Here is a 14076-nt window from a genome sequence, read left to right on the forward strand (position 1 = left end):
AAGATGACACTCTAAAGCGAAGGCCTCACTAGTAGTCTGTGTCTGACAAATGTATGTGCTATAGCTCATCCTTCACTTATACCTCAGAATATAGATGATAGAGTCCATTTCCTCCAAAGTGTAGAAACCGGGATCTCCTTTCCCCAGATCCAGCTATTAAACCTCACTGACTTTCCCCTGCTTTTTTTTTTTTTTACAAGTTCTCCATGAATTCTGTGACTCGCCTCATTTCATTGTGAGTCACAAGATTCCCATTCTGAAAGGTTCTGTTGCAGATCTGGAAGGAAGGAAAGCTGCAGAGCAGCCAAGGAAGAGTCTCGAGACAGAAAGGCCTTTCCCTCGGTAGGTTAGTATTAGATCATATCCTTTTTGTTCAATATGTTTCTATGTGGCTGTCCATTCTTGGTTGAACCTAAGCACCAAAATGGATAGTTCACTCTGGGTCCTTGAGTCTTCAACCTGAATGTTACTGCGTCATGTAAAACTATGATCAGATACATCTGCTGTATTGTTTCTTTGGTTAATCTGTCTTTTGTTATAGTGGTGTCTCATGAAGTCCTGTGTAATAGGCTGTAAATGATTTCTCCCTTTCTGCTCTAGCAGCAGGAAGCTCTAGGTACTTTGGACATTAGTAGGTAAATGATCCAATGCTGAAACACTGGTAAGCTTGATTTTTATTATTTTTATTTATTATTTGTATGTAACATGAAACTTGGTGAAATAGAACACCTTGTTTTTAGTAACAGCATAGAGGAGAGTGTCATATTATGGGTTGTTGCTTATGTGCTAAGGATCCTTTAACTATTATTTTACCTTATTTTTGGCACTGGGCCTTACACACTCTAAGAGACTTGATATATAATCTTTCCTTTCATCCTTATGACAGCCAACTGAAGTGGGTATTACCATGCTGAGCCCAGGCTGGTCCTTGGACCCGTGGGCCTTCTCTCCCAGCACTGTGCTTCCTTCCACTTCCTGGTTGTGGTCAGGTGCCTCTCTTTTTCCCATATCCTTATCACACTGTGTGGCTGTGTGGCTGTGTGATGGCTAGCTGCTAGAACTGGTTTTCCACCACCTAGTGGCTAGGCGAGTGTCCTGACTCCTTCACTGTCACCTACCATTCTTTTGTGTGTGTCCTGATGTAGGACAGCCTCTCCAACTTACACCGACCTCACTGTGTGAGGAAAGGGAACTTTTTGAGAGGGTGGAAAGTTGCTGGTCTGGAAACCATGCTTTGTAACATAATGTGAAAATGAAACAGGCTTTTTATCATTGGCAACTCTCCATGGTTATTTCTGCTAGATGTTACTGGGGCCACAGTGTTGGGATGGAGCATGGCCAGATTTTCTTTCCACAGGGTTGGCGTGTTTTCTGGGATTCATTGGCCTCATGACCACAGATAGCATTTTCAAGGCTGCAGGCTGAGTTATGGTCTATTATCCCAACAGAGAGAATCTAAACCAGCTCCTGTGAGATCTGTACCCTTAGTCCACGTTCCCTTAAACTGTTATGAAATAGAAGGTGGATGGCTGCTATCTGAGCAACAGAATAATGTATATACAGAAGGTTTAGTGTTATGAACCCTTGCTACAGAACTGTTTTGACACAATTTTATTGATTCCAAGCTTGCCTCCGAATTCACTAAGAGCTTCCATATAGTCTCTCAACATCTATCTACTTACCATCTACAATGGCATATTTCCACTTCTGAGACCACTGTGACTCAGTTGTTAGAAGGACAACCTCTGCACTGTGTATACATTAGATCTTGCTCCTTATTTTCTCTGTTGGACATCACTTCAGCCTCATTCTTGTCATCTGTTTTAGTTAGGGGTTCTATTGCTGTAAAAAAGGACAACATGACCATGGCAACTCTTATAAAGGAAAACATTTAATTGGGCTGGTTTATAGTTTTTAAGGTTTAGTCCATTGTCCACAAGGTGGGACATGGTGGCATGCAGGCAGACATGGTGCTGGAGAAGGAGCTGAGAGTTCTACATCTTGATCTGTAGGCAGCAGAAGGAGACTGTGTGCCACATTGGGGATAGCTTGAGCATATAAGACCTGACAGCCAGCCCCCACTGTGACACACTTCTTCCAACAATGTCACACCCACTCCAATAAGGCCACACCTCCTAATAGTGCCACTCCCTATGGGCCAAGCATTCAAACACATGAGTCTATGGGGGCCATATCTGTTCAAAACACCACACCATCATATAACACCCTCTCTGTTGGATCAGTCCTATTAGCTCAGACTTGCTATGACTTCTGTTTGGTAAAAATAAAAACAAATGGTTTTTCAATGGCTACTCTGGTTTTTTTTTTGTTTTTTTTAGAAAGACTCTTTATGAGATAACTGTTTGTTGTCTCAAAATCTTTTGCCAATCAGATTTTTTGATAGTGCTAAATTTAATGAGTCTCTAGTACTCAATTTAGGCAGAGGTAGACTCTTTACTTGCATTTGACCTCCCTGGTTCTCTCCAATCTGACTGTCGTCTTTGGTGAAGCTCCTTAACTCTAAAATTTGGACTGCTTTGGCTAGTCTGTGGCTTTTCCTCTTCCTTATTTACACCCATATTCTAGATGAGTCATTCAGTACCAGGGCCTTATGGATCAACAACCTGCTTATGCCTTTCCAATTTATATCTCGAGGTAAGACCTCCCTTCTGAACTGCAGACTCATCCAAGAAAATGACCACATCCAACTCACTATTCCAAATCTGAACATATGATTTCCACTGGTCTCCACCAAATGCCCAGTGTGCAAATGCTTGGGCATTACATTTGTACTCTCCAAACCTGTTTCCTTTACTAAAACAACACTGTAATCATACCATACCTACTTGATAGACCTTCTCCACTGAGACTGGCAGGTCCTACTATGTAGCTTAGGCTGGCACTGAATTTGTGGCCATCCTGTCTCTGCTTCTTACATGTTGGGATGATAAGCATTGAATATCCATCTCATAATTTGCTTTGAAGAATGCATCAAGTATTTAGCATGGTACCTGGCAAGGAGACAGTCAGTAAACTACCTCTTATCACAGTATGATTCCTGTCTAGTTCTCTTTTTTTTTTTTTAAGATTTATTTATTTATTATGTATACAGTGTTCTGCTTCTGCTTGCATATATCCCTTCAGGCCAGAAGAGGGCGCCAGATCTCATTACAGATGGTTGTGAGCCACCATGTGGTTGATGGGAATTGAACTCAGGACCTCTGGAAGAGCAGCCAGTGCTCTTAACCTCTGAGCCATCTCTCCAGCCCTCCTGTCTAGTTCTTAATTCTTTCTATTTTTTTTAATCTTACAACAAAAACCCTAACGTTCACTCCCAAGAACCCCTAATTGTCCTAAAAGCATTGCTGAATATATCTGGTCATAGACTCATAATACACAGTTGCACACAGTTGCACACAGCTGCACACAGTTGCACAGACCCTTCTTTAAAACATGTTTGATATTCTTGTTCCTTCTAGTACTTCTCTTGGCAGTGCTGTTCCCAAGGACTTTCTCCTCTTCTTTTAAAAAAGATTTATTATTATTATTACTAAACATTTATATATTATGTTGTTTATTTATTATGTAAACAGTGTTCTGTCTGCATGTATGACTGCAAGCCAGAAGAGGATACCAGATCTCATTACAGATGGTTGTGAGCCACCATGTCGTTGCTGGGAATTGAACTCAGGACTTCTAAAAGAGCAGTCATTGCTCTTAAACTCTGAGCCATCTCTCTAGCCCAACTTTCTCTTCTTATTTCTCCTCTGTAGAGGAAACTGGTTCCACAATTCTCCAAGTCACTCCCTCCCTCAAGTCTTTTGAGAAGCCTAATGTTTTAGGGATCATCTTTAATCATTTTGTCTGTCACATTCTCCCCCAACTGGCTTTTGAAAGAACTTCTTATAAAAATATTCATATATGTGCTATTTTTCTAGAAATAATTCTGGTGAATAACTTTCTCCATTCTAGAAGATCATGATAATGCTAAAAATGAGCTTTGTACTGGGCTGATGTAGTAGTCAGGATAAGGAAGAGCCACAGAAGCCATTATGGATACCAGGAGAGGAGATTCATGGTCCAGGCTAAGAAGTTTTTACTGCATGCTTTTTTTTTTTTTTTTTTTTTTTTTTTTGAGACAGGATATCATGTAGCTCAGGTTGACTTTGAACTTACTGCATAGCCAGGATAAAACTGAACATCTAATCATCTGCTTTGCAAATGGCATGTGCCAGCACACTTGGTTTATGTTTGTGGTAGAGTTTGAATAAAGGCTTGTGCATGCCAGGCAAACACTTTACCAACTGAGCTACATTCTCAACCTCTTGAATGCAATTAAATGTTTTTTTTGTTGTTGTTGTTTTGTAGAATTACCTTTATTTATTCTGTGTATGTGTGGGCTCCATGGTGCCCTTGTGGTTGACAGAGGAAAGCTTTTGAGAATCAGTGCTCTCTTTCTACCATATGTGCTCCAGGGCTCAAACTTGATTACATTAAGAGCAAATGCCTTTACCTGATGAGCCATTTTGACAGCCCCTGAATGCAAAGACAATTTGATTAAGATGTTCTGTTTGTAGAGAAGTCAGGTGCAGCAATGGGGTAAGGCCAGGAAGCAGGAGAATTTATAGCAGAAGGTTTGATGAGCAGTCTGCTGTGATAGAGTTCAAAGCTTTGTTGACTTAAACTTGGGGTCAACAAAATGCACAAGTTTTTTGCAAGATGAGCCCTTCCATCACACATATTTATAGCTTTATTTATTTATTTGGTTTTTCAAGACAGGGTTTCTCTTTGTAGCTTTGCTCCTTTCCTGGATCTCGCTCTGTAGACCAGGCTGGCCTCGAACTCACAAAGATCCGCCTGGCTCTGCCTCCCGAGTGCTGGGATTAAAGGCGTGTGCCACCACCGCTTGGCAGCTTTCTTTCTTTCTTTCTTTTTTTTTTTTTACATTTTATTTTTTTTTTTATTTTACAATACTATTTAGTTCCACATAATAGCCACAGATTCCCTCGTTCTCTCCCCTCCCGCCTCCCTCCCCTTCCCCCCAGCTCACCCCCCATTCCCACCTCCTCCAGATCAAGGTCTCTGCCGAGGACTGGAATCGATCCAATAGACCCAGTCCAGGCAGGTCCAGTCCCCTCCTCCCAGATTGAGCCAAGCGTCCCTGCATAAGTCCCAGGCTTCAAACAGCCAACTCATGCAACGAGCCCAGGACCCGGCACCACCGCCCAGATGCCTCACAAACAGATCAAGCCAATCGACTGCCTCACCCATTCAGAGGGCCTGATCCAGTTGGGGGCCCCTCAGCCTTTGGTTCATAGTTCATGTGTTTCCATTCATTTGGTCATCTGTCCTCGCGCTTTATCCAACCTTGGTTTCAACAATTCTCGCTCATATAAACCCTCCTCTTTCTCACCAATTAGACTCCCAGCGCTCCACCAGGGGCCCAGCCGTGGATGTCTGCATCCAGATTCCTCAGTCCTTGGATGAGGCTTATGGCACAACTATCAGGGTGTTTGGCCATCCCATCACCAGAGTAGGCCAGTCCCGGCTGTCTCCCGACCACTGCCAGCAGTCCTTCGTGGGGGCATCTTCGTGGATTTCTGTGGGCCTCTCCAGCTTTTTGTCTCCTCCTTTTCTCATGTGGTCTTCATTTACCATGGTCTCCCATTCCTTGTTCTCCCTCTCTTTTCCCGATCTAGCTAGGATCTCCCACTCTCTCAACCCTCGCCCCTCACCGCTCCCACTCATGTCCAGGCTGGATCAGATTTATAGATTTCCATAAGAGGAGATCCTTGGGTTTCACCCTGGGGTCGGCCCTTCCCACTATGCTGGGTTAGCTTGTGTGTCTAGTGCAGTGGTTCTCAACCTGTGAGCCATAACCCCATGATCAAACCTATATCTCCAAAAATATTTACATTACAATTTATAACAGTAGCAAAATTAGAGTTATTAAGTAGACATGTGGAACAAGGATGACTGGACTGCTACTCACATCACCAGTGAGGCTACCTGGAAAACGGGACCCCAAGAAAGACACAGAGAGGTGGATGAGATCTGCATGGACAGCTTTATTTCTTAATATATATTTTCATAGTGGGAACACATTTTAGCTTTACAGAAGTTTTAAAAGTAGCAGTGTTCTCATTACTATTATCCAAATAAGGAATTAATATGTTGAGTATGTAAAATTAGCATAGCACCTGGCAAGTAGAAAGTACTAGATGACACTATTATATGCCATAATTATATATGACCATAGATGATAGTACATTATAGGGTATTGTACTATATAATATGTATAATATGGCATACTATATTTTATATAGTACAATGCACTATAATGTACTACATGTATTATCATAAATATTAATAACATGCTTATTGATATATTGATAAGATATACTAAAGTATACTTTATATCAATAAGCATGTTAATTGTATTAATATTAATATCATATATATTGCTACCATATTATATACTAGTAATATGGTAACATTATAGTATATGATATAATAGAAATATAATAGATTGTGATACTATTAACAGCCTACAAGCTTTATGGGGATTCCCACAGTTTTCTCACTAATGTCCTTTCTATAGTCCACAGTCTAATTCAGGTCAGCCAAATTTAGTTGTCAGGTCTCTTTACTTACACTCAACTGGTGACATTTTTTGCCTTTGATGGCCTTGAGATTTTGAAGAGTGCTAGTTAAGTATTTTGTAGTGTGTTTCTTGGTGTGGGTTTGATCATTTATGGAAAGCATACATTTCAAAAGTCATGTCCTTTCCCATGCATCCAATCAGGAATGTGTAAGTTGATTATTTTGTTGGTTTCTGCTAGTTTTCTAAATTGTTTAGTGTTCTGGGAGTCATTTTTGAGACTGAAAATATGCTGCTTCTGTGTTCCACCATCCTTCCACCCAGGCCGTTTAGCATCCACCAACAATTATTATCTACAACAATTTGTACTGCAGTGTCTGCCCAATGGCAATTTCCTATTATTCCTTTCACAGTTGGTCATTGGAATTATTTGACAAAGAAGTACGTCCCTTCCACCCTGTTCTAGTTTGCTTCTCTGTTGCTGTAATAAATACCATGACCACAAACATCTTGTGCAAGAAAGAGTTTATTTGGCTTACATGCTATTGCCCATCATGGGGGTGAGGCAAGGCAAGAACTCGAGGCAAGAGCCTGGAGGAAGGAACTGAAGCAGAGACCACAGAGGAACACTGACTGTTATTGTCTTGCTTTCTCTAGCTTGCTCAGCTACCTTTCTTATAAATCCCACTCCCACCTACCCAAGGATGGTAAACCCACCTACATCAATTTGCAATCAAGAAAAACACTCCATAGACATGTCCACAGGCCAATCTGATGGAGTCAATCCCTCAGTTGAGACCTCTCTTCCCAGGTATGTCAAGGTTTGTATCAAGTTGACAGAAACTAAGCAGCACATATCTTATATCTCATTTACTTACGCATAATCAATGTTGATTAAAAAATGCTTAAGGGAAGCTCCTTGTCTGTGTATCCTGCATAATGGGTGTTAACAGCTTAGATGCAAGATTGTAAAACATTGGTAGCGAACTTCTGCCCTCTGGGGTTCTCCCATTGTGCTGTAAGCCTGTATTTAAGACCTCCTCCCTCCTTCAATAAATGGCACTCAGCAAAAAACAACAACCCCACCCCAAAAAACAACTCCCCCCACCACAATATCCACTTGATTGTATGGGATTATCATTATTCTGTTACTCAAAAAATTCTCTCAGTATATGGGCTTTTGGGACTCCAAGTTGCTATGGCTGCTTTTCTTCTTTCTCTCTTTCTTTCTCTCTCTCTTTCTTTCTCTTTCTCTTTCTTTCTTTCTTTCCTTCTTTCTTTCTTTCTTTCTTTCTTTCTTTCTTTCTTTCTTTCTTTCTTTCTTTCTTTCTTTCTTTCTTTCTTTCTTTCTTTCTTTCTCTCTCTCTCTCTCTCTCTCTCTCTCTCTCTCTCTCTCTCTCTCTTTCTTTTTTTTTTTTTCCAAGACAGGGTTTCTCTGTGTAGCTTTGGAGCCTGTCCTGGAACTCACTTTGTAGCCCAGGTTGGCCTCAAACTCACAAAGATCCACCTGCCTCTGCCTCCTGAGTGCTGGGATTAAAGGCGTGCGCCACCACCTCCTGGCCTATGGCTCCTTTTCTATGCTCATTTCCTTTTTTATTGTTTTAGTATTCTTTGTGCCTTTACAGATTATTCAAGGTTCTTCTTTTATTCTTCCAGCCCCAAATTCTGAATGAACACTTTTCTTCAAGAAGTCCCAATTTTTGTTTTTTTTGTTTTGTTTTTGTTTTTAGTGTAGAGTAACACTTAGAAACTAAGATCTAGATGTTAGACTTCATTGCACTGACTGGATTGTCGTTACTCCGAGGCCTCTCACAATGAAAGCCAGTTTGTGTGTGTCAGCTTATCTCTACCTCTGTATCTAGTTTTGTAGTTCTTTTTCTGACATGGAACAAACATGTCATTATTCACGATCAATTTGCTTATTTGTTCAGTTCTAAAATACAGATAAGATCCTTTCACAGTTGCTAAGTCATACTCCTGTGTAAAATAAATATATTAACCAGAGCATAATATCTGCATATAATTCTTTTCCCTGTAGCCTGTACTATATACAGTTGAAACACTGTTTTCCAGGGTTGCTTAAATGAATTGTGTTCTTCACCCCTTAGCTTGTTGTAGTCATAATAATTGTTTGTTTGTTTTGTTTTTGTTTTTTAAGACAAGGTTTCTCTGTGTAGCTTTGGAGCCTTTCCTGGAACTCACTCTGTAGCCCAGGCTGGCCTCGAACTCACAGAGATCTGCCTGCCTCTGCCTTCTGAGTGCTGGGATTAAAGGTGTGTGCCACTGCACGGCATGATAGTAATTCTTAATGCAGTCCCCCTAGCTTGTTCCTGCTTGTATGTATGGCAAACAATATCATGGTTCTAAGAGTTAGTACTGCGTACAAGGTGTCATCAGAGAAATGCCGCTTTCTTCTTACCACTGTGACTCTGTTCCCATTCTCCCTCCTCTCCTTCTTACCTTCTCACTCATTCATTTTCAGGTTTTATTTACTGATTTTTCTTTTGAGACAGGTTCTTGCTAAGTAGCCCAGGCTGGCCTTGAACTAGCAGCCCTCCATCTCAGCCTTCTGAATTCTGGGATTATATGTGTGTGCCACCATTCCTGGCTTAGTATATTATTTTTAGGGCCCATCTACATTATAGCCTATGCCAGTACTTTATTCCATTTTTATGGCTTACCAATATCCTGGCGTATAGATATATCATCTTTTGTTTGTACATCAGTCTGTCACTAGACTGTAGATGCTGCTGCCCTCAACACTCACATACAAGCATTTTGTGAACATGAATTCACTTGTCTTAGGTATACATCCTAATAGTGTGTATAATTTACTAGGTCACATAGTAACTCTGTATTTAACTTTTTGAGGAACTGTCAAAATATTTCCCAAAGTGGATCATTTTACACTCCCACGAGTATTAGTGTTTCAGTTTCTTAACATTTTTTCCAATACTTGTGATTTATCTTTTCAAAAAAGTTATTATAGTCATCCTATTTGGTATAATGCTTTACCTTATTGTGGTTTTGGCTTGCATTTTTCTAATGATTTATGTCACTGAGGATTCTTTTTTTTGTGGCTTTTGGCCACTTATGCAACGTGTGTGTGTGTGTGTGTGTGTGTGTGTGTGTGTGTGTAGAAGTGTCTATTCAATCCTTGGTCCATTTGGAAAGCTTGATTATTTATTGCTTAGTTATTAGTTCTTTCCATAATCTGGGTATAAGTTCCTTATCTGATATGATTTGCAAATGTTTTCTCCTATTCTTTAAATTGTTCTTTTGATTGTCCTTTGATACATAAATGCTTTAAACTTTGAAGTCCACATGACCCATTATTTTCTTTTATTGCTTCTAGTTTGTCTTGCCTGATTCAACTTTAAAAATTTATGCTTTTATCCTTCTAGATGTTTTATTATTTTGTGTCTTATCTTTAGGCCTGTCATTTGTTTTGAGTTAAAATATGAATACGGTGTTAGGGAGAGTCCAGCTTTCCTCTTTGGCTTGGCATCACTTGTGGAAGACTACTTACAGAATTATCTTGAGGGCTGGAGAAATGGCTCAGTGGTTAAGAGCACTGGTTGCTCTTCCTGAGGACTGGGGTTCAATTTCCAGAACTCATATGACAGTTCAAACCCATCTGTGACTCCAGTTCCAGAGGATATGATGCCCTCTTCTGGCTTCTGTGGGCAATGCATGCCAGTAGTACAAACTCTCTCTCCTCTCTCTCTCTCTCTCTCTCTCTCTCTCTCTCTCTCTCTCTCTCTCTCTCTCTCATCATCTATCTGTATCTATATGGTATATATATGTATATAAAGAATTACCTTGAAGAGTCTGGTCACAAAATTGATTACTCAGAAATGCTAAGGAAGAACTAACTCTATTTATTTATTTATTTATTAAATTACACTCATGATATTAATCACAATTGTGGTATTCATAGATTACATTCGCAGTATTCATTCAATTATATATATTTATTATATATATTATAGATATTTATTACAATATATATATATTTAATTTTAAATGTCGAATGTCATTTCTTGAAGGGGGTAGGAGGTCTTAATTACAGGCTTACAGCACAATGGGAGAACCCTGGAGGGCAGAAGTTCGCTACTGATGTTTTACAATCTTGCATCTAAGCTGTTAACGCCCATTATTCAGGGTACACAGACAAGGAACTTCCCTTAGGCATTCAGGAGGGTGGAATCTGGCAGGGAATTAGCATTGGGAGGATATCAAGGTCAAGGTCCACAAGCAAGGCAACAGTTACCCAAAATGGGGTCCAGGGCCCTGCAGGTCCCCCTTTTATTAAAAAATGAGCTTCTGACTTGGGTTGCATGGGACGTCAGCAGGTCACCTTACCCGTCATGGAGACGCCTGCCCAGGCCACACAGGCGCTCTGTCTTAGGTTGGTGAGTGCCCCCCAGGAAGAACTAACTCTTAATTGCCAGCCCCCAGAACTGTGGGCCAACATACTTTTGTTTATTGGAAATTGCCATTATAAATTTACTATAAACAGTTATTCTGTTATGGTAGTCAATTCTTAAGACCATTATCCACTGGGAGATGAGTCTTTGCAGTATATCCTGCTGGTATTTTTTCATAGTTTGTTAGATGTCTTTTTGTTCTTTGTTTAAAATATTTTATTAGAAAATCCATTGACCTTTTGCTTCTCTGCCTCTGCTTTTGAGAAAACAGTACTTTTGAGGTTATTGTCTTATTTTCTTTTGGAATTTGTAGAGTATTTAACCCTAGATCTCTAATCCAGTTTTGGTTTTTTCCTTATGCATGTTGTTTCAACACTATTTATTAAAAAAACATGCCTGTCCCAGTGATTTGAGATGGCTTTAGATCTATTTTGTGCTTTCTTTTCTAGTCTACTGATCCCTTTGTATATTAAAGTACCAGTACTGCCTTGTTTGAACCAGAGGCTTTATAGTATGATTGAACGTCTGGAAGCCACACAATCTCCACCTATGCTCTTTTTTATTTTTAATTTTAAATTTTCGAATGCTTGGATTCCCTCATGAACTTTTATAAAGCTCACTGTTAACATGGGCCCACCAAACTTTCGCATTATCTTGTAAGGTTCTAAGATCCAGCTTGAGTTATGTAAAAGATTAAGACTTTATCCGCGGAAAAATTAATTCTGAAAAATCCACTAAGGGGATCCTGGGTGTTCGTGTGTGTGTGTGTGTGTGTGTGTGTGTGTGTGTGTGTGTGTGTGTGTGTGTGTGTGTGTGTGTGTAAATGCGTTTCTCTTCTCTATACCTGCTATAGTGTTGGTACCGTGCATTCCAAACACAGGAAGTACCCCAGGCCTCCACTTCCCAGTCAGAGGTCTGTGAAGACCTCTTACAGCAGGACCAAGTTCTAGTTATTCTACAGTGACTGACTGACGAATTCTGAGACAATAAACAGCAGGGTGCTTACTCTGAATTCTAAGTGCTCCAAAGGTAAGAGAACATCCTCTTCTAGGACTGGCCCATCATTCTCTTATCAATGGCTTGTGGGGTCCACCCGCTAAGGTACCCACTCAAATGGAGGAAGGTGCTTTTCAGTAGGAGGGAGTCTCTGGCCCTTTAACTTGTAAGAACCAGCACCTGGAGGTAGCAGGTCATTTCCTAATTGTTACCTCACTCTACCCAGCACAGGGTCGCAGTCCCTGGGCTGCAGCGCCGCTCCCCGTGGCCAGCACTAGGCCACCCAGCGCCACCTGCTGGAGGCAGCGTGTACCGCAGGCGCGGCAGGGAAGTGTGGGCCGGGCGAGCTCGGTTCTCCCGGAGTCGAAGGACCCGGCTGAGTCCTGGATGGAGCGGCATCTGCAGCCCCCATGGCCGGAGCTCCCAAATTCTGAGGCGAGTGTATGAGGCCCGCGTGCCTCGCGTCACAGACACTAGCGCTTTCAAAATCGGAGAAACCGGGTTCCTAATCTGCGCAGGCGCAGTCCCGGCGCGCACCCAGCCTCTCGGGCGCGCACCCGCGTTCTCGGGTGGGTGGGTGGCGTGTCCTCCCGGGATGCGTACGTCCACAAAGGGCGTACGTCTCCTCCAGAACGCGCAGTTGCGAGCATTGAGGCTCGCTCTGGCCCCTTGGGGGCGCACACTCCTCTAGTCCGCTCCTCTGAGCGCGGTGGTAGGTCGGTCTCCTGAAGTGGATTTGGTCATCCAGAATGAATTGTTTGTCCCATGATGAGGGAGACATTGTAGGCGCTTTAGATAGAGCATGGTGAGTTTAGATGACATACATTTAACACGAGGGATGAAAAAAATGATTTCCCCACCCCCTAAAGCAATAGAGAATCGAAAAGAGACAGCATACACAAATAACTGCCTTGCATCCAAAATAAGATAGGTGCCGACTTGGAAACCTAGGCAGGAGAGCTGGAACACTTTCTACAGGAAGATAATCAGGTGAGTTTACACGAGGAATTTGGGCTGGTGAAGGAAGGCAGAGTGAGAGAGCCTGGGAAAACACATCTGGGTTTAATCTGGCTTCTCTGTTTTTGCATTGACCTCAGTCTTGGACAGGTCTAATCTGTTCCCTTACCTGGATAATAGGTAAAATCACCTTGCAAGCCTATGGTGAGAGTTAAAGAGGAGTGTGAGGGTTGTAGGATGTAGGATATACAAACAGACCACCCCCTGTCCTGACTTAGTCAGGGTCTGGGGGTCCCCCATAGTCTCTGAAAGGAGCAAATTCCTTTTCCATTGTTTTCTTTTTCTTTTTGTTTTTTGCTAGGGATGGGAAACCAGGGCTGCAGGCATGCTGGGCTAGCTGCTCGATTGTCTAAGTTTACTATGTCAGAAACGTGAATGGACAAGTTTATGTCTTTCTACATGTCAGAATTTTATTATTATTATTATTATTATTATTATTACAATAAATTCACAAAGAATAGAGGGTTTTTTTTTAAGATTTATTTATTTATTATATATGCAGAAGAGGGCACCAGATCTCATTACAGATGGTTGTGAGCCACCATATGGTTGCTGGGAATTGAACTCAGGACCTCTGAAAGAGCAGTCAGTGCTCTTAACCTCTTAGCTATCTCTCCAGCCCCAAGAATAGAGGTTTTAATGGTAGCTATTTGGCAGATATTTCTGCTTTCCTTGGTAACCCTGGCTGAAGTGAACACAAGTTTTTTTTATTCCAATCTTACTTAGTAACATTGGCTCTCAGTTTCCTTATTACACAACACAGTAAATCTCTTTATGTATGTGAAGGTTACAGAATAACCACAAAGGGTTAAATAGTCAAGGGATAAGAGTCTGGAGAAGCCAAAGCAGGAAAGACAATAGGGACACAGGGTTTCTGTATTGATGAGGAACCTGAACTGAGTTGCAGAGAAGCTACTGTTGTCAGTCAGTACTGTTGTGAGCTACTACTGTGTGTCATGGATTTAAGAATGATGCTTAGAGTTGAATCTGGCTGCAGAGGTCGAAAGGCAAGGTAGATCCAGATGAAGGAAT

At 41.3% G+C, this 14076-nt stretch overlaps 1 long non-coding RNA gene across 2 annotated transcripts; it reads right to left on the reverse strand.

The window, feature by feature from the left end:
• Positions 1-1596: 1596 nt before the first annotated feature.
• Positions 1597-12210, reverse strand: LOC121830115 (uncharacterized). Of its 2 annotated transcripts, none has more exons than XR_006073066.2 (3): positions 12038-12210; positions 2847-3011; positions 1597-1842 (listed from the first exon to the last, which is right to left on the reverse strand). It is a non-coding gene; the product is annotated as an uncharacterized LOC121830115 (long non-coding RNA). The 2 variants fall into 2 exon arrangements; XR_013042975.1 differs by having other exon boundaries at positions 2843-3011.
• Between the last annotated feature and the right edge of the window lie 1866 nt (positions 12211-14076).

Source organism: Peromyscus maniculatus, chromosome 1, assembly GCF_049852395.1.
Source record: "Peromyscus maniculatus bairdii isolate BWxNUB_F1_BW_parent chromosome 1, HU_Pman_BW_mat_3.1, whole genome shotgun sequence".
Taxonomy (NCBI): Eukaryota; Metazoa; Chordata; class Mammalia; order Rodentia; family Cricetidae; genus Peromyscus; species Peromyscus maniculatus.